The sequence below is a fragment of the Anolis carolinensis genome, chromosome 3, assembly GCF_035594765.1.
Source record: "Anolis carolinensis isolate JA03-04 chromosome 3, rAnoCar3.1.pri, whole genome shotgun sequence".
NCBI lineage: Eukaryota > Metazoa > Chordata > Lepidosauria > Squamata > Dactyloidae > Anolis > Anolis carolinensis.
Window position 1 is genome coordinate 196724180 of NC_085843.1, and position 19783 is coordinate 196743962.

The 19783-nt window shown below is 43.0% G+C and overlaps 1 protein-coding gene and 1 long non-coding RNA gene across 7 annotated transcripts in view; one reads left to right on the forward strand and one right to left on the reverse strand.

Annotated features, from left to right (window-relative positions):
• Positions 1–14392, reverse strand: part of ctbp2 (C-terminal binding protein 2) — a 279102-nt gene extending 264710 nt beyond the window's left edge. For 2 of the 6 annotated variants that reach the window (XM_008106745.3, XM_062976049.1), the window contains exon 1: positions 13778–14392. The gene's annotated coding sequence lies outside the window, so the exon portion shown is untranslated. The remainder of the gene's footprint in view (positions 1–13777) is intronic. The other 4 variants (XM_008106747.3, XM_008106744.3, XM_062976050.1 and 1 more) reach the window with 3 other exon arrangements.
• Positions 14393–14515: 123 nt separating this feature from the next.
• LOC134297719 (uncharacterized) overlaps positions 14516–19783 on the forward strand; it is a 179179-nt gene continuing 173911 nt past the window's right edge. The window contains exon 1 of the long non-coding RNA XR_010004579.1: positions 14516–14856. This is a non-coding gene — a long non-coding RNA (uncharacterized LOC134297719). The remainder of the gene's footprint in view (positions 14857–19783) is intronic.

The window sequence follows — 19783 nt, forward strand, 5'->3', positions numbered from 1 at the left end:
CAGATCAAAAGACAACCTGGCAAAATGGCACTAACTAGAGGAATCCTCCACCTTGTGCAACTGTGGAGCAGAAGCATACAGCATCTGTATGCTTGCCCACAATGCCCTGCCTCATGCACAGATGCAGAACTGTTTAAAGCTACAGACAATGCAGTCACTGTTTCCCGTTTTTGGTCTAAAACTATTTAGCTGCTTGTGATCCTTTTTCATCAGTTTTTAAACTTATTTATTTATGCAAAGCTTTTGATACAAATAAATAAATAAATCAGGAAATGCAGATGCATGAAAACCACATTTTAGAAAGATTTCTCAGACTCTGCTTGCACTTGGGAGCTGAATACCCAAGCATAACACATGCATGCATGCTGCATTAACTGCAAGAGGTGCACATTTGTACAAGTTGCAACTCTCAACTTAAAAAAGAGGACTGTAACGTACTTCTCAATTTTCCTGTTTCAGAAGCACTCTTCTGCACTCTTTGTGACTGACGCTTTATTAATGTCTTTGATTTATATGCTGTCTCTTCTTAAATGATCTCAGGGCAGCCCACAGGGCTGAAAGATATTGGGAGACAACAGACTTGAAGGGCACATGAAAGAGTTAGATGAATACAAACAGGGCAGTTAACTTGTTAGGTCAGACAGAGAAATAGAGGAAAGGTTGAAAGAAGGCATAAGAAGGTATGAGTTTCAATAAGTTTTAACTGACGAAGATAATATTTCAGCATGTAAAGAAAAGACAAGGGAAAAGCAGGTTTTAACTGTGCATAATTGAAAGGAACATTCTCGGCATTTGCTGTGGATCCGAATATAGTTTGTAGCAGGATAGATGGTGTGGAAGGAGGAGGTAATGCATTTACCATGGACAAAATCGGGTACCATGGACAAATTCTCTTCCAGAGATATTCAACGAACGAGTATAGCAAAGTGGGATCTGTCAACTCAATCCGCACCCATTTCTCCAAGTCTCATTAAAGCACAACTCCTCATAAAGATTTGTTCTCCACTCTCCTTCTTCCCTTATCACACTGTGCTTCAGGGGGCTGCTTAAATAATAATTGGCACACACTGCTGCAAATAAACAGCAATTGATTGTTTGACAGCACCACAGATGTATAACATACACCAGTGCGACTAAGGTGTTCTACGCTGCCAAAGGAAAAGTCCCAACAGTTATTTAAACATGTACTGTATCACAAAATACCAAACAAAAGATGTAGGTTTCTTCAGGGTCTGTGTTTTCCTTTAAAAAAAGCACAAAGTCTTGAAGAGATGAAGGAAATTCTTATCGGTTCCATGAAGATATCTGCTTCCCCTGGAGTTCTGTGTCTCCACAGGAATCTTTACCAAACACACACAATCACTTTCCTCACCACAAACAACCACAGTAAGCTCATAAATGACTAGAATTAAGGAGAAAGAGAGTTTAAGACCAGCAGCTTGAACACTGGTTTGAAGCACAAGTACTACTACTTATGTAAAAAGTAAAGGTGGAAGGAATAACAAGTAAGGTTAAGAACTACTCAGTTAGAAAGCTGTAGACTGCCACTCACCTGGCTATCGGTGGCAAATAAAAGCCAACTCCAGGAGATAAAAGCAGTGGAAACTTTACAAAGGTTCTTTTGTTTTTGCCTTTCCCTTTCATTCCAGAAATGACAGACACAGGAATGTTGGTGATAATAAGCAAAAAACAACTGAACTAATTGGAGCCTTGATTTCTTTCCTCTCTTATCCCAAGGAAACCTGCAGTCCACAATGCAACTTATTTCTACAATAATTGGATCCTGGTTCTTACCACAATGACAATGAGAGCTGGAGTTCAAGAACAAGAGGATGCAGGTGGGTTGATGCAATCGAGGAAGCCAAAACCCTGAGTTTGCTAGCCCTAAGTAAAACAGTTGAGAGCAGGGGATCTTGGAAGTCTCTCATTAATTTATTTTAAATTTATTTTATTAATTTATAGATTTGTTTAAAATGTCTATGTGTTTTGATTAGGCTTAACTCGCCACTGGTCACAAGGACAGGCGAGTAAGAAATCATCATATTATTATTGTTGTTGTTGTTGTTTTGGCGAAGGCTTTCATGGCCAGAATCACTGGGTTGCTGTGAGTTTTCTGGGCTGTATGACCATGTTCCAGAAGCATTCTTTCCTGGCGTTCACCCACATCTATGGCAGGCATCCTCAGAGGTTGTGAGGTCTGTTGGAAATGAGGAAAATGGGGTGTATATATCTGTGGAAAGTCCAGGATGGGAGAAAGAACTGTCTGTTGGAGGCAAGTGTGACTTCCCTAGTTTCCAACAGATCTCACAACCTCTAAGGATGCCTGCCATAGATGTGTGTGAAACGTCAGGAAAATATGCTTCTGGAACATGGCCATATAGCCTGGAAAACTCACAGCAACCCATTATTATTATTAATGTGCATTAAAGCCACCTGTTGACTTAATGTTGACCCCTTACATTTCATAGGGTTCTCTTATGACAAACAATACTCAGAGGTGGTTTTGCCCATTTTTTCTCTGAAATACAGCATATAGCAGTCACCATAACTCAGTCATCTTGGCAACAAAGAACAACAACAAAAGGGCCAATATGTACAGACAGGAAAAGTTGTCAGAATATCATTCTATTAAAAATCAGACATTTAACCATAGCCGGCCTTTCTAGGCGTAGCATATATTGTATTTTCACTACTTTCTCATGTCAAATAATGTTGACTTAGGCTACCAAGGCCAACCCTACCAGTTTCTAGTGTTGTGACTGCGCCTTCGGGGATTATGGTTGATGGTGATGGGATCCGAAGAGGAAGAAAAAACCCTCGTGATGAGGGTTCACTGGAGGAGTTGCGCAGGAAGTGACTTAGAGAGCTATATGGGGGATCTTCTGAGGAAGATTCAGATGGGGAGTTTGGGGAAATGGATGCTGAGGAACAGGTGGTGGCTGGGGAAGTGGGCACTGAATGGGCACAGCCACCAGAGATGTCTGGGGATTTGGGGCCTATGGATACTACTGAACCTGGCGTTTCTGCAGGAGCTGATCCCACTTGGGATGCTTGGAGAAGGGAGGATGGTTCTTTAAGTGTTCATGGGGCTAAGTGTGGGCAGGATGATTGGGACTCCGATGAATTGCTAGGTACTCCAGATCCACAAGCTCTGGCTGTGTAGAGTTCAGACTCTGAGTAGATTTGGGACATCTGGTGTTTGGGTGTGAGTGTTTGGTCACCCAGGAGGAAGGGGAATAAAATGGGAATGTTTGGCCAATGCACGTTGCGTGTGGCAAGGTGTTGCTGAGGCGCCATTGGGATCTCTGTGTTTCTGTGAAGACTGGACTTGGACTGTGATTCGGATCTGCTGATACCATCTGGCTTGGCTCTCGCTGTGTCTTATCGTGGACCTGGTTTGGATGACTGCACCCTCTTCGGACTTTGGATTGAATTTGACCTGGCTTCTGTCTACGCTCCCTGACTGATGACTACTCCCGGCTTCTGACTTCTGGAATTTGCTGCTGCCTCTCGACCTGACCTTGGATTCTCCTGACGACGGCTATTCATCATCCCTTTGAAGCTTCGGCTTTATCTGCACCGTGGAAGCAGTTTACTGCTCTTCTAGTTTGTTTGTTTTTAAGCCAGTTTGCTGTTTTTCTTTTGGGAACTGTCCCTTTAACTCCGCAGAGCCGGCTGTCTGTTTTCAGAAACGGTTTGGAGCTAAAAGAAGCTTTTGCACTTTCTGTTATACTCTGCAGCTTTTGGAAGGTTGCAAGCCTTCGTTTATTTTGCATGTTATCTTGCAGTCAACTCTATTTGTTTCTTCTAAGCTGAATTGAAGCGTCCTTAGTTTTTATTGAATGCCAGCATGGGAAAATAGCATGGCTTGCTTTTGTGTTATTTTTGGCTTATCTTCAGAATAAACTCTGTTTTGTTTGTTAACTGGTGTCTGACTCTTGACATCTACTGAGTAGCTGCAGTTCAGAAAGCCTCATGTTGCCTTGATCCAACTAAACTTAGCCATGGCTTTCAATGATACTTGCAATGCAAATCTCTGCATGTTTTGTCATGCATTCAATAGGTGCATTTCCCTGGGAAGTGTGCATAGTACAGCAGATGCAGCCTTCATTACTAAACTATTGCTACACTGGACACTGGTAAGTACCTTAAGGATCAGAGTTACAAAGTCATTTCTCTCTTTACTAGTGGTGGAAAGATTGCTTGATTGACATTACCTTGGAGTTTTTGGGATCAGCCAAGCACTTCCCATTCAGAAGCCATGCTTTTTAAAATATAATGAAGATGTTCTCACAGCAACAACTACTAAAGTATTATCTGTGCAGTACCTAGGCTGACAGAAGATTTGTTTTCACCAACCTCAGCTTGAATAGAAGCTATCTGTAGCCTTCATCTAGGACACAGCACATTTGGGCTGATGCTTTTAAACAATGAGAAGATTATTAGCACTGAGACCCAAGACTTGCTCACATATATTATGTTGACACATCTTCTCTACTAAAATGACAGTGTTAAAAATGGAAGCTAGTAGCTCCAGTCTGCTATTACTGCAAACCCCTCTTAATTTTTTTCTGCCATTTAGGAATCACAGAAGGGCAAAGGGTATAGCTTTGCTTTCAAAAGTGATTCATGGCAGAGTGATTTTGTATTAACTGACATTCTGGAATTGGAGCTTCACAAAAAGTCACCCAGCAAGAGTTATCCTGTTGAACTGAATCTAAATACAAGGACACCACAAAGAAACCTGACTTTCAAAGATGTGTCCTATACCTGCTAAGCTACAAAGCCATCTTTTAAAAAATAAATGGGATAAAATGAATGGCAGTCCATTTGTAATAAGGAGTCAGACACACTGAGGACCAATTCCACTGAAAGTGGCAGATGTGTGTTTACATGTTCCCTGTAGGAAACAATGGGGCAAATCTGGTAAAAAGCAAAATTATACCAAAGAGAATGTACAGCCATATGAAACAAAGTGTGTAAATATATATATATAAGTTGCACGCATCCCTCGCATATCCCCTTCACACTTTATGTGTTACCCACATGGAACACTGACTGTCACTACGCATGAAAAAACTGCAATAGTGCAATCCTAGGCAGTTTTCCCTTAGATTTCAATCCTATACATACTTATGAATCCTTGCCAAACACAATAAAAAAAACTGTTGACTCACTGTTTTGCCTCTTATTAAGGCAGAGGTAGATTTTGTATCTGGAATAAAAATTATTCCTTGTCTAACAAAACCCTATGAAATTCAAAGGGATGCCATAAGTCGTCAGGTGGCTTGAAGGCACACGCTCACTCAGAGCCAGGAGGTAAGGTGGAGAATATTGTGGCAATCAATTCAAAGGCCCCATAAATTGAGATAAATGATTTTCCAATCTTGATCAATCAGTATCTGAATAGTCTCATCTTTTGAGTCTTTTTTTATATATGCAGAGTTAGTTCCTACTTCTGCTCATCCAAGAGCTAAGCAGCAATAGGCAGGATAGAGGCAACCTGCTTATAAGGCTGAAGTCTCAGGTAGCAGGTGAATGAACCAGGTGGAGGGATGGACAACCATGTTTTATATCAGAGGCAACATCGACAGCAATTAAGCTTCTCCTCAAACCTATTCTTTCTACCCTTTGACTTCAGGGTCACTAACAGCACAGCTACTTATTAAAAATAGAACTCCCTTCACAGGTCAGCTGGATTTGGTTATTTAACAAGATGTGTACATTAGTATTCTACCATACAACCCTAAGATTTCAAGGTGAGTTGTGCCAACCAACAGGACAATCCCACATTCCCATCTGAATATGCACATAATAATTAACAATGAATAGCAATTAAAATTCTCAACCTTACCATTAAAAGGCCAGCATGAAGAGAATGACTCCTAGCACCCAATTTCTCCAAAGCAGCCAAATCTAAGTAAGGGCAATCTGCCAGTGAGCATAATAATGGGGGGGGGGTATTTTAAAAGGAAAATAGCCAGTTCTGTTTTGAATTCCTCTCTGCTGCAAATGTAAATACATTTCTTGGAGTAAACCCTACTGAACACAGCAGGATTTCTTTTTTGAAGTTCACATGTACACTATCAAATTGTTATTTAAACTTTAGAAGTGTCTATATCCTATCACATAACTGTTTCCAAAAATCAAGAAATGATCCAGGAGCAAAAACTTGGCAAACTGTTTTAGAGTATAAATACTGACATCATACTATCACATGAATTGAATTTAGTTCTACCAAGCCTTTACTAAGTTAACAATTTCCGTCACAAGTGAACACGAAAAACATGCAAAACCTGAATTGAAGAGTTTTTTAAAACTTGTCCCTACACAGAAGTGTTTCTATTGTTTTCAGTTTATGTCCAACGATGTTTACAAAACAATCATTTTATAAACTTTGTTAATTGTACAGTTCCTTCAATGAAGCCTCACCATCTCATATCATGATGCACACAATTTTTCTCAATTCCTTATGAGTGCCATCTTCCTCATGATCTGAAGTATTCACATTTTTGGTAAAAATTGAGACAAAGGATGTATCTAAGTTTGACACTATTAGTGCAGTTTGATATCCCTTTAACTGTCATGGCTCGATGCTGTGAAATCATGGGAGTTGTAGTTTTACACGGTCTCCTGCCCTCTCTGATTAAGAATCCTAGGACGTCACCAAACTACTGGCTGGGATGATTCCATAGTACTGAATTATGACATCTTAAGCAGCCTCAAACTGCATTAATTCTAAAGTGTAAATGTAACCAAAAGCAGCTGACTAACACTCATCTTCTGATTCTACAAATGTACCTCTTTTGAAAATTCTAAGTTCTCCATGACAACTCTATAGTATGCTGCGACCAGAAGTCAGATACTTGAATGGTGCTTAGCTGTATCCATAGTTTCTGGCAACCATGGACTGACTGGGAATAAATCCCCCATGCGTATGGGTGTCTTACTGTATTTCCTCAGAACAAAGTGTCATCTTTATACCTTAAAACAGTGGCTCTAAACCTGTGGGTCCCCAGATGTTTTGGCCTACAACTCCCAGAAATCCCAGCCAGTTTACCAGCTGTTAGGATTTCTGGGTGTTGAAGGCCAAAACTTTTGGGGACCCACAGGTTGAGAACCACTACCTTAGAAGATGATGAGCAATACACTCTTAGACTTTCTCATTAACAAGAGAATGTTAACATCTGCAGCTCTCTTGAATATAAACACAAAACAAAAGTTTGGAAACTGCAACAAATTAAAGTCAATGAACAAAATATGTATTTGCATTCATTCTAGCCAGCTCCACCACCTGAAGATTTGTTGTCTCTAGTATTTCGAGAAATTTAAATCACAAAAGTAAACTTACAAAAACAGAACTTTTACAAATCCTTGGATACTTGGGATGGGATGGCTGTCAACTATGATGTACTTCATACTATTTTATGCACCAAGTTCCCATGAAGTTATTTTGCACTGGGCCTATTAAAGGGGGTTCAACTAGCTTTTGTGTAGTTATTTGATCTTTGAAGACTGAGATTCAAATCTCCACTCAGCCATGGAAACCACAAGGCGAACTTGAGCAAGTCACCCTCAGAAGAAAACAAAGACACTCTCCCCAAACAAATCATTCCAAGAAAATCCTGTTAATGTTCTTCTTCGAGTTGCCATTGGTCTGAAATAACGTGAAAGCCCATAAGAGTTTTCTTCAGTGCCTTCCAACACATGAAAAAACCAAAAAGACAAACCATTATGTGTTATGGCATAGTATATACTCTTGGCATCCTTTATATAAAATGATGAACAACTCAAAACAAGTATCGGAGAAACCTGTGAAACGGCAGGAGGCAGGGTACACCTACACATCAGCCAAGTGTTAAATTGAGACTAGGCTTTTTGGGGTTTTTCCAAAAATCTGAATATTTTCTAGTTGTATTTAGTTGAATCTGTGGATGCAGAACCTGTGGATAGGGATGGCCAACTGTATATGAATATTTAGAGATAGTTATGATAGAACAAGGGGTTGGACAAATCAAAGTGTTCTGATTGACATCAGTAATCAACTGGAACCAAGTTTCCATTGATTTCTCTAGATCTTGATTGCATTCATAGTGTACTTGTATCAGTGAACAAAGTTGTTTGGAGGGGGAAATTTAGGAACTTGAGTATCCATGGATTTTAGTATCCATGGGAATGTCCTAGCTCACTGTACTCCAGTAATACTAATTAATATTTCTTACCAATGTCCAACAAAAAACAATAAAACAGAAAGTTAATAACTCAATCCTATATACCTCTTTATAAGGTCTTTCTCAATAGTAAGAAAATATCAACAAACTTTATGTGACTCATAGAAACAGTAGACTTATTTAGTTTTGCCGATGTGACACTTGATCAAGAATGCACAGTTACAGCATTTTTATTAGTTTAATAAATATTTATTGGTTCCAATTAATTTTCAAGGACCACTGTAAATGGCTTTTTAAATTAATTATTACTTTTTTAAAATGCTTGAGCTGCCCTTCTCCTTCTATAAGTCACAGGACAACAGGATCAATTGATATATCTAATCATTCACAAATCTAAAGTCACATTTTTTCCTGAAAGCAAAGTAATACCATTGGTAGTCTAAGCTTTTGTCAAAAATACTCCCCAGGACTCTTCCGGTCTGATTTAAAGAGCAGTAAGTTTTAATCAACCCACCCATACTAATATAATATTTGAGCATAAGATTTGAAATTCAAGTATAAGATGTCAAAGTTAAAAAAATCCCAAAACAAAAAGAGAAGAGACTTAACTCAACCAGAGAAGTCAGCCATAGCAAAGCACTTGATGAACCAACCTGGACCACAGCATATTTAAGAACACAGAAATGCTGGACCACTCTAACAACCACCATGTCAGACTACACAGAAAAGCCACTGAAATCCACAAGCATGTGGACAATTTCAGCAGAAAGGAGGAAACCATGAAAATGAAAATCTGGCTACCAGTATTTGAAAAAAACTAATATCAGGACAGCAAATAAAAGTCAGCACTCTGAAAACAAGGGAATTCAAGACATGAAATAATCAGGGCCAGTTAACACCTCCCAATAAAGGATTCCCCCAAGCAGGAATCAGACAGACCTTGAAGCTGCAAGGCTTTTCAATGCTAATCAAGGTGATTAGTTACAACATTCACACTTACCTACAACAGACAAAGAGTTCTTTCTCCCATCCTGGACCTTCCACAGATATATAAAGTTTCCGTGCCTAGTTTCTAGTATGCTTCACAGCCTCTGAGGCTGCCTGCCATAGGTGTGGGAGAAACATCAGGAGAGAATGCTTCAGGAACATGACAATACAGCCCAGAAAACTCACAGCAACTCAGTGATTCCGGCCACAAAAGCCTTTGACAAAACAAGAAAAGACTTCTTATATCTCATTCCACAAGAACTATGCAAGAGAAAGATCTTTTGAAAACACATATCCTGTTTCCCCTAAAATAAGAAATCCCCAGAAAATAAGACCTACTAGAGATTTTGCTGAATTGCTAAATATAAGGCCTCCCCCGAAAGTAAGACCTAGCAAAGTTTTTGTTTGTAAGCATGCCCATCGAACAGAACACCAGAGCATGCAGGATCGGTAAATGTACGTACCATAGAGTATTGTACATGGAAATATTGGTAGTAACAAGACATTCTTGATAGGATTCAGAGTTTGTCTGGTTATGATGGTTTGTAATGACAACTACTGTACAGTATATAATAAATGTTCATTTTTTTGTTCAACAATAAATTTGAATTCTTCTTCATGGAAAAATAAGACATCCCCTGAAAATAAGACCTAGCGCATCTTTGGGAGCAAAAATTAATATAAGACACTGACTTATTTTCGGGGAAACATGGTATATTGACTGCTTCTTGGCAGGGGGTTGGACTGGATGACCCATGAGGTCTCTTCCAACTCTATTCTATGATTCTATGATGTGATTTTAAACACACCATATAAAGCATCTTGGTGTAACTGCATGCAGCATCTCTACGAAGGTGAGAGGAGATAATATATCATGCAGAAAGAGATGGTCAAGATCACTAAGAACCTTTGGAGAGTTACAGGTTAAAGGGTCAGAGGTAAACATTTTGTTTGTCACACCAAATGCTTTGCCTGAGGAACACCATCTGCATGAAACAGAGAGAAATCCTGTGTCCAGCAGAGTTGCTAAGGAGCCAATTGCTCGCTGATGTTTCTCTTGTTTATCTGAGCGGAAGGCAACACCTTTCCAAAACGCTCGGCCATTTCATTCTTGAAACACAGCACTTCAATTTTCCATTTCAAAAAGATGCCCAAGGCTGTTTGTGACTGCTGTGTTCCATAAGGGGGGAGCTCTACAGAGGAAAAAAAAGGATAAGATCCTTCCAAGAATAAAGTACCCAAACAATCAAGATCTGGTGCCCCCCCCCCTTCATGCCAAATCGCCAGCAGGGAAGCTGTGATGAACAATATATGACGCAAACATCTTCTCTGGCCAGCTCAGAAAAGGCACATTTGAGTATTCGTCTTATGATCGTCACCATCAGTAACATTAGCCATTATTTTGGAAGGAACACACACACACACACACACACACAAAGAAAATAGCAGGAAAGACAGGTTATGCAAAAAAATATGTTAAGATGCCTCTTCTCTTCTCCTCCATGGAGGAGTGTAAAACAAAACAACTGCAAGCACACTTTGTAAACATCACAATGAAACTGAGCAGAAGGCAAAGAAGAAAGAAAAAGTGGGTTGCTGTTAGTTTTCCGGGCTGTATCGCCATGTTCCAGAAGCATTCTCTCCTGACGTTTCACCCACATCTATGGCAGGCAGCCTCAGAGGTTGTGAGGCATATTGGAAACTAGGAAAGGGAAGGTTATATTATCTGTGGAATGTCCAGGGTGGGAGAAAGAACTCTTGTCTGCTTGAGGCAAATGTGAATGTTGCAATTAATCACCTTGATTAGCATTCTGGGATACAGGGCTGTGTGGAATGTCCCATTGCCACTAACAAAATGAAGTTCAGTAGGAACAAATGCAAGATACTCCACATAGGCAGAAAAAATGAAATGCAAAGATACAGAATGGGAATGCCTGGTTCGACAGTAGTCCGTGTGAAAAAGATCTTGGAGTTCTCGTGGACAACAAGTTAAATATGAGCCAACAATGTGACGCTACCCTTCTACTCTGCTTTGGTCAGACCACACCTGGGAGATGTTGACAAGCTGGAAGGTGTCCAGAGGAGGGCGACTGAAATGACCAAGGGCCTGGAGAACAAGCCATATGAGGAGCGGCTGAAAGAGCTGGGCATGTTTAGCCTGCAGAAGAGAAGGCTGAGAGGAGGCGTGATAGCCATGTATAAATATGTGAGGGGGAATCATAGGGAGGAGGGAGCAAGCTTGGACTAGGACGCAGAACAATGGCTTCAAACTACAGGAAAGGAGATTCCACCTGAACATTAGGAAGAACTTCCTAACTGTGAGAGCTGTTCAGCAGGTAAACTCTCTGCCCCAGAGTGTGGTGGAGGCTCCTTCTTTGGAGGCTTTTAAGCAGAGGCTGGATGGCCATCTGTTGGGGTGCTTTGAATGCAATTTCCTGCTTCTTGGCAGGGGGTTGGACTGGATGGCCCAAGAGGTCTCTTCCAACTCTAGGATTCTGATTCTATACAGCCCAGAAACTTACAGCAACCCAGGGCCATTCCACGCTGGCCCTATATCCCAGCATATCAGGACAGAAAATCCCACAATATCTGCTTTGAACTAGGCTATCTGAGTTCACTGCCATATATTCCAGTTCAAAGCAGAAAATGTGGGATTTTATTCAGCTGTGTGGAAGGGGCCCCAGAAAGAAAAAGCTTTGAGAATCCAGGTCCAACAGAAAGGTGGGGGGAAAGGGGCTGTGTGCTCACCATCGCCCAACCCTCCCCCCCCCCAATCCCAGGATCCCCAAAGTGCCTCCCAAATGCATCTAACTCCCTTCAGATTTTTCCCATCCGTTGTTCGTTTCCCACTCTCCCCACCTTTTGTGATGCCACTGTTTGGCGCAAGGAGACAAGACAAAAAAACAAACAAAAAACTGTAGTATACGCCACTTCCCCATCCCTGCTGGAGCACTGAAGCATGGATTTTTAAAAATTATTTGACAACAAAAGAGTGAGAGAAGAGGAAGAACAGAAGAGAGAGGGCCCAGGCGGCTGACAGTGTCACTTATCTCACATCCACCCACCCAAGCCTTGCGTCTTATCGCCACTTCTTCCAGTGGGAGGAAAACTTTCTCCAGATTGTTGTCAAAGTAGTTTATACGGGTTGGGGGGAGGCTGAGAAGTACACCAGACAACAGGGCTGTATCTAAGGGGAGGGGGGTTAGAGATTCAACCCCCCCCCCTGAAATTTTTCAGGTTTTTTCAAAACTGGTTTACTCATAAATTTTAACTGAGTGTCCACCGAAGTTTATCTGTCTTGAGGTTCCACTGAAGTTTATCTGACTTGAGTGTCCACTGAAGTTTATGGATGGAATCTGAATTCTAAATTATTTTGCGTTATGATTCTTCATGATTCCCTTAAAAAGTGTCAACCTCCCCCCCCCCCCCCCCCATTTTCGGGCTATGGCCCTGCTGTGAAGTATACCAGGCAAGAAAGAGATCCTCAGAGATTGAGGAGGAAGTGCTGTGTCTGAGCTGTGTGTGAACCCTCTCCTCCTCCTCCTCTTTTCTCTCTCCTTCCCCGCCACCCCTTTATAGTCCTTGCCCCCCTACTTTTCCCCCTCCCTCTCTCCCTTGTCTTGGCCGAGACTTTGGCAGCGCCGAGAACCGCGGGTTACCCTGCTAATCTGCTGGCAGATGTTGTCCATCACACTCAGTCCTAAGTCAACAATGCCGAGCCCAGCAAAACAAAAGATTTCCACTTCACCTCGTTTAACGTCTCTCACTTACTCTCTCTGCCTAAGCAAGCGGGAGAGAAGGGGGGAGGGAAGGGGGAGGGTGTTGTGGGGAGATTTTTGAAAGGCTCCAGGAAGAGGAGAAGGGCAGCAACTTATTGTCATTTCGCTCCCCTCGCCTCCCAAGGCAACACACACAATAAATACACCAAAACCAAGCGCTGTTTTGCCTCCTCTTTTTTGTTTCTCGAGCTGGCGCAAAGCTCCACTTGTTCCCATCTGTCCCAGGTCCCTTCCACACAGAATATCAAGGCAGAAAATCCCACAATATCTGCTTTGAAGTGTTATCAAATAATGTGGGACTTTCTGCCTTAGGGCTGCGTGGAAGGGTGCCCAGCTCTTTTCAAGACGAGACAAGATGCGTCCACGCATTTCTACATATGTGTGTGCGTGTGGAAAATGCCTCCAAAAGGTGACCAAAAAGGAGAAAGCGGAGTCTTTCCCAATTCACCAACCAATTGCGCGCTTTTACGCACGACTCGGGACGCGTTTGGGGACCAAACAAGCACACACGCCTCTCTCTCTTTCTCTCTCCAACCCCGTTCCCAAATGTTATCCATTCTGAGGTGTTTTTTTTTTTTCCTTCTCCCTACGAAATTCAACCCTATTCCCAAATGTTATCTATTCTGGGGGATATTCTGAAGGGAAAGAGGGGGTTTGAGGTATGCCATATGCCAAAGATGTCCTCGCCTTTTCCAAGCTCGCCCTCTCCTCTCCACCAGCCTTGGATGGCGCAGCCAAGCGAAGGCGCATGCATATTTGGAGACCGACGCGGGCACCAAGGGGGAAAAAACCGTCTTAGGAGACAAGCCTGGCTTTCCCTCCCTCTTTGCCCCTTCTTACCTCGTCTCTTAATGTCCAGGGGGAGCAGCAGGAGAGCCGCGGCCAAGGAGCCCCCTTCCCTCGCTCCTCTCTCCCTTCGCGCTCTTCTTCTTCTCCTCACAGCTGCATCTTTTCTCCCTCTTCTTTCTTTCTCGCCGCTTTGGATCGATCGCCTCCCCGATGGCTCGCTGGCTCTTTCCCTTTCCTCTCCTCGGGCTGCCGGGAAGATCCACCTTAAAATGTCACACACACACGCATGCACTCACCAAAAAAAATAAAATTAAAAAAACCCCAACTTAAATCCTCGCCTCCTTTTTGCCAAGGCTCTCCTGCCGAGAAAGAGACTGAGGGAGAAAAAAAAATCGAAATTGCAACTTCGATTCCCACCCTTTCAGTTTTTTTGCCCCTGCTTCGTTGTGCTGAGTAGCTAAGGAAGAGAGAGGTAGGGTCTTTCTCCCTTTCTGTCTCTCTCTCTCTTTTTTTCTTTTTGGGCAATAGGCGGGGTCTCTCTTTGCAAACCAATGACACAAACCCACATGGACCAGCCTCGCCCCCTACAGATACTCTTCACTGCAAATAGGCTTTCTCAGGGGATTAGTGGATCAGCTAAAGTACAAACAGACGCAGCAAGAAAGAAAAGAGAAGGAGGGAGGGAGGGGAAAGGAGGAGCGTCTCTCAATTTCCACCCCTCTTTTTTCTCTTTCTCCTCCTCCTCTTCCTCCCGTCCTCGACTTTCGCCGCTCCAAGTTGGCAGGAGTTGAGAGAGAGAGGGAGAGACTTGAGAGAGAGTGCCAAAACGTTTTGGCGAAAGAGAAAAAAAAAAGGCGGCAACAATGGGAAACGGAAAGAAAGTGCCAAAGCAAGGCACACCAACACACACACATACAGGAAAAGGCGGTTGTGGTTTCTTTCACGCCAAGCCAAGGGATTGTTGTTGTTGGTTGTTGTTGGTTTTTTTGGGAGGGGGGAGGATCAAGAAGGATCCTGCAAGGTAGACTCCAGCAATACATGGAAAAAGAGTTGGCAGATGTACCAGCCGAGTTTAGAAAAGGCAAGAACGAGATACCAAATTGCCACTATCCGCTGGATAATGGAGGAAGGTAGGGAGTTTCACAAGCACATCTATTTCTGTTTTATTGACTACTAGCTTGGGAACCCGGGGATGCCCGGGTTATTTGATAAAGGCATTATTTGTCTTTGATTGTTAGGTACAGTAGAGTCTCACTTATCCAACATAAACAGGCCGGCAGAATGTTGGATAAGCGAATATGTTGGATAATAAGGAGGCATTAAGGAAAAGCCTATTAAACATCAAATTAGGTTATGATTTTACAAATGAAGCACCAAAACATCATGTTAGACAACAAATTTGGCAGAAAAAGTAGTTCAATACGCAGTAATGCTGTGTAGTAATTACTATATTTATGAATTTAGCACCAAAATATCATGATATATTGAAAACATTGACTACAAAAATATGTTGGATAATCCAGAACGTTGGATAAGCAAGTGTTGGATAAGTGAGACTCTACTGTATTTCTGTTTTATTGACTACTAGCTTGGGAACCAAGCGATGCCCGGGTTATTTGATAAAGGCATTACAGTAGAGTCTCACTTATCCAAGCTAAACAGGCCAGCAGAAGCTTGGATAAGCGAATATCTTGGATAATAAGGAGGGATTAAGGAAAAGCCTATCAAACATCAAATTAGAGCACAGCTAGTTAGGTTATGATTTTACAAATTAAGCACCAAAACATCATGTTATACAACAAATTTGACAGAAAAAGTAGTTCATTACACATTAATGCTATGTAGTAATTACTGTATTTACGAATTTAGCACCAAAATATCACGATATATTGAAAACATTGACTACAAAAATGTGTTGGATAATCCAGAACGTTGGATAAGTGAGTGTTGTATTCTCAGTTTGAAGTGGGTGAACTACAATTCCCAGAATGGTGGGTCGTTCCTCCCCAAAACCTGCCAGTATTCAAAGTTGGCCATTTTGGGCCTGTGTACGAAGTGTGGTCCAGATCTGTCGTTGCCTAGTCATCGCCTGGCTGCAGTGCTTTCTGGATGGGGTGAAGTACTACAACTCCCAGATTCCCGGGGCAAGTGTCCCAAAACATCTGTCAGCATCCATAGCAGGCTATGTTGAGTCTGTGTGCCAAGTTTGATCCAGATCCGCCCTTGGCTGGGTTCAGTGCTCTTTGGATGCAGGTGAACTACAACTCCCAAAATCAAGGCCTCTTCCCACAAATACCTGCAGTATGGTCATGAGGCTTCTCTGTGTGAAGTGTGGTCCTAGTGCATTGTCGGTGGGGGTCAGTGTTTATCTGGCTTCAGGTGAACTATAACTCCCTTTTCCCCAAACTTGTGCAATATGTTGTATTGGTTATGCGGGCTCTGTGTGCCAAGTGTGATGCTCATTCATTGCAGGTGAACTATAAATCCCAGCACCTACTACTCCTCAACTTCCAGTCCAGTTCCCCTCCAAACCCACATGGGTCTGCATGGCAAGTATGGCCGAGAGCCATCATTATTTGGGTTCATAGCATTCTGGGTGTAGGTGAACTACAACTCCTCTGTATTCCCCAGTAGGAGTCACAGTGCTCTGACTTGATGCAGGGTGAACTACAACTTCCACCATGTGGAGTCAATCCCCAAACTCCTCCAGGAAGTGTAGTTGTGCTGTTTGTTCTGCAGACAGATTTGAAAGGGAAGGGCAGTGGGCGGGGCCATGCATATTCCACAGCAATGGAGAACCCTGGGATGCCTGCCTGTGGTGGAGGAAAATGCAAAATCTAGGATGAAATGGTCCCCAAACGAAAGCATTCCTTGGGTGGTGGGCCGTAGTGTTTGGGGAGGACATTGGCAGGGGTTAGGCTACATGTTCATGGAGCTCTCTGTAACCGTAATGTCAGTGAAAAAGAGTGACTTGCTGGCTCCTCAGCACTGGGAACTGTATCCTGTTTGTGGAGGCCAGAGGCTGTCTGTGTGAACAGACACTTGTGCCACATACACACATATGGGTTTTCATTTTTGTTATGGGTATAGAAAGAATATAGTATAGAATATAGAATATATATAGCTATATACATAGATATAGACTAGCTTGAGGAGCCAGCAGTGCTCGGGTTATTGGAAGAAGGCATTGTTTGTTTTAGGATGTTAGCTAATATCACTGTAGTTTGGTGTAGATTGATCATTGCCTGGGTTCAGTGCTGTCTGGATAAGGATGAACTACAATTCCCAGATTCCTAGGGCAATTACCCCCAAACCCCACCTGTATTCGCAGTTGACCATGTTGGGTCTGTGTGCCAAGATTAGTCCAGATCCATTGTCGGCTGGGTTCAGGGCTCTCTGGATAAAAGTGAACTAATACTCCCAAATCCAAGGTCATTCACCCCCAAACCCCAACTGTATGCAGTTGGCCATGTTGGGTCTGTATGCCAAGTTTGGTCCAGACCAACATCAGCTGGGTTCAGTGCTTTCTGGATGCAGATGAACTACAACTCCCAAATCCAAGGTCCATTCCCACAACCCCCTGCAGTATGTTCTGTAAAGATACTGCAAGTCCCATTATCTGTGGCACGTTTGGTCCAAAGTGGTCATTGGTTGGGTTCACAGTGCTCTCTGGATGTAGGTCAAGTACAAATCTTGTAAACAATTATAAATTCTCCCCAAACGTCTTGTTCAGTTGCTGATCAATTCATCTGTTAACCGTGTGCCATAGGAAAGGGTTAAGTTAGAGGCAGTGGGCGGGGTCCTGCAAATTAAGGAACTCTGGGATGTCCATTCTGGAGGAAAAACAGAACATCTGGGATGAAATTGTCCTGCATGAAAGCCTTCACTTGGGTGGAGGGCAGAATGGTGTTTGTGGAGGACACTGGCAGGGTTTGCGTTACATGTTCTGGGCGCTCACTATAACCTGCATGTCAGTGGAGGGAGGGCTGTTGGTGTCTCCTGCTCAGTGGGAACTATAGCTGTTTGTGGAGGCGGGAGGTTGTCTGTGTTAAGTGGACATCTCCACATACATACACATTTTCACTTTTATTATGTGTATATAGATATAGAAGATAGATAGATAGATTCCAAAGTAGTAGAATTTCTATAGTAGAAATATAGTAGTAGCAAATTTCTATATGGAACACTTTGAAAAACAAGCCCTAGAAACAGCGCCAAAAAAGCCAACTGTATGGCTCAGATACATAGATGACACCTTCACAATTTGGAGCCATGGAGAGGAAGAGCCCAGCAATTTCCTAGACCACCTTAACAGCATCCACCCAAACATCCAATTCACCATGGAAAAGGAAAAGGAAGGAAAACTGCCATTTCTAGATGTTCCGGTCATCCGCAAACCCAATCAACAATTGGGCCACACAGTTTACAGAAACACACACAGATAGATACCTTCATAAAAACTCCAACCATCACCCAAGTCAAAAAAGAAGCACAATCAAAGCCCTGACAGACCGTGCACAAAGAATCTGTGAACCTCACCTCCCTCAAGGTGAACTAAACCACCTAAACTGGGCTCTACAGGCCAATGGATACTCCACCACAGACATCAGAAGAGCTGCAAGGCCAAGAACAAGCCATGAGAGTCAAGACAAAGATCTACCCAGAGGAAAGGTGTTCTTACCATACATCAAGGGAACCACTGACGGCATAGGCAAACTGATGAAGAAGCACAACCTACAAACCATCTACAGACCCACAAAGAAAATCCAACAAATGCTACGGTCAGCGAAGGACAAGAGGGATCCTCTCACCTCTGCAGGAGTCTACCGTATACCATGCAGCTGTGGACAAGTGTACATAGGGACCACCAAACGCAGCGCCCAAACACAAGTCAAAGAACATGAAAGGCACTGCAGACTAACTCAACCAGAGAAATCAGCCATAGCACAAATCAGCCACTCTAATAACCACCATGTCAGACTACACAGAGAAGCCAGTGAAATCCACACACATGTGGACAACTTCAACAGAAAGGAGGAAACCATGAAAATGTACATTAAATCCTCTAAAATCAGGACAGTAAATAAAGAACATCACTAAGAAAAAAATGGGAATTCCAGACAGGAATGCTTCTGGAACATGGCGATACAGTCCAGAAAATTCACAACAACGCAGTGATTCAGGCCATGGAAGCCTTTGACAACAGAAAGAAAAAGATTTGAGAATCCGGGTCCAGCAGAAACGGGGGGGGGGGGGGGGAAGAGGGGCTGTATTCTCGCCATCTCTCAACTGGAGCCCCCGGTGGCCTTGTGACTTGAAGGTTGGGTTGCTGATCTGAAAGCTGCCAGGTCCGAATCCCACCCGGGGAGAGCGCGGATGAGCTCCCTCTATCAGCTCCAGCTCCATGTGGGGACATGAGAGTAGCCTCCAAGGTCATGTGGCCGGCGTGACTGCATGGAGCGCCATTACCTTCCCGCCGGAGCGGTACCTATTGATCTACTCACATTGGCATGTTTTCGAACTGCTAGGTTGGCAGGAGCTGTAGCTAACAACGGCCGCTCCCGCCCCTCCCGGGGTTTGAACCTGGGACCTTTCGGTCTCCAGCTCAGTGCTTTAACGCGATAAAAACATGAAAACATCCGGCCGTCCCCTGGGCAACGTCCTTGCAGACGGCCAATTCTCTCACACCAGAAGCGACTTGCAGTTTCTCAAGTCGCTCCTGACACGAAAAAAAATCTCTCAACTCTTCCCCCCCCCCCCAATCCCAGGATCCCCATATTAGTTTGCAGTGCCTTTCATGTTCCTTGATTTGTGTTTGGGTAATGCTGCGTTTAGTGATCCCTATATAGGCTTGTCCACAGCTGCAGGAGTGTACCGTATACCATGCAGCTGTGGACAAGTGTACATAGGGACCACCAAACGCAGTATTGGCCAAACACAAATCAAGAAACATGAAGGACATTGGAGACTAACTCAACCAGAGAAGTCAACCATAGCAGAGCACTTGATGAATCAACCTGGACACAGCATATTATTTAAGAACACAGAAATGCTGGA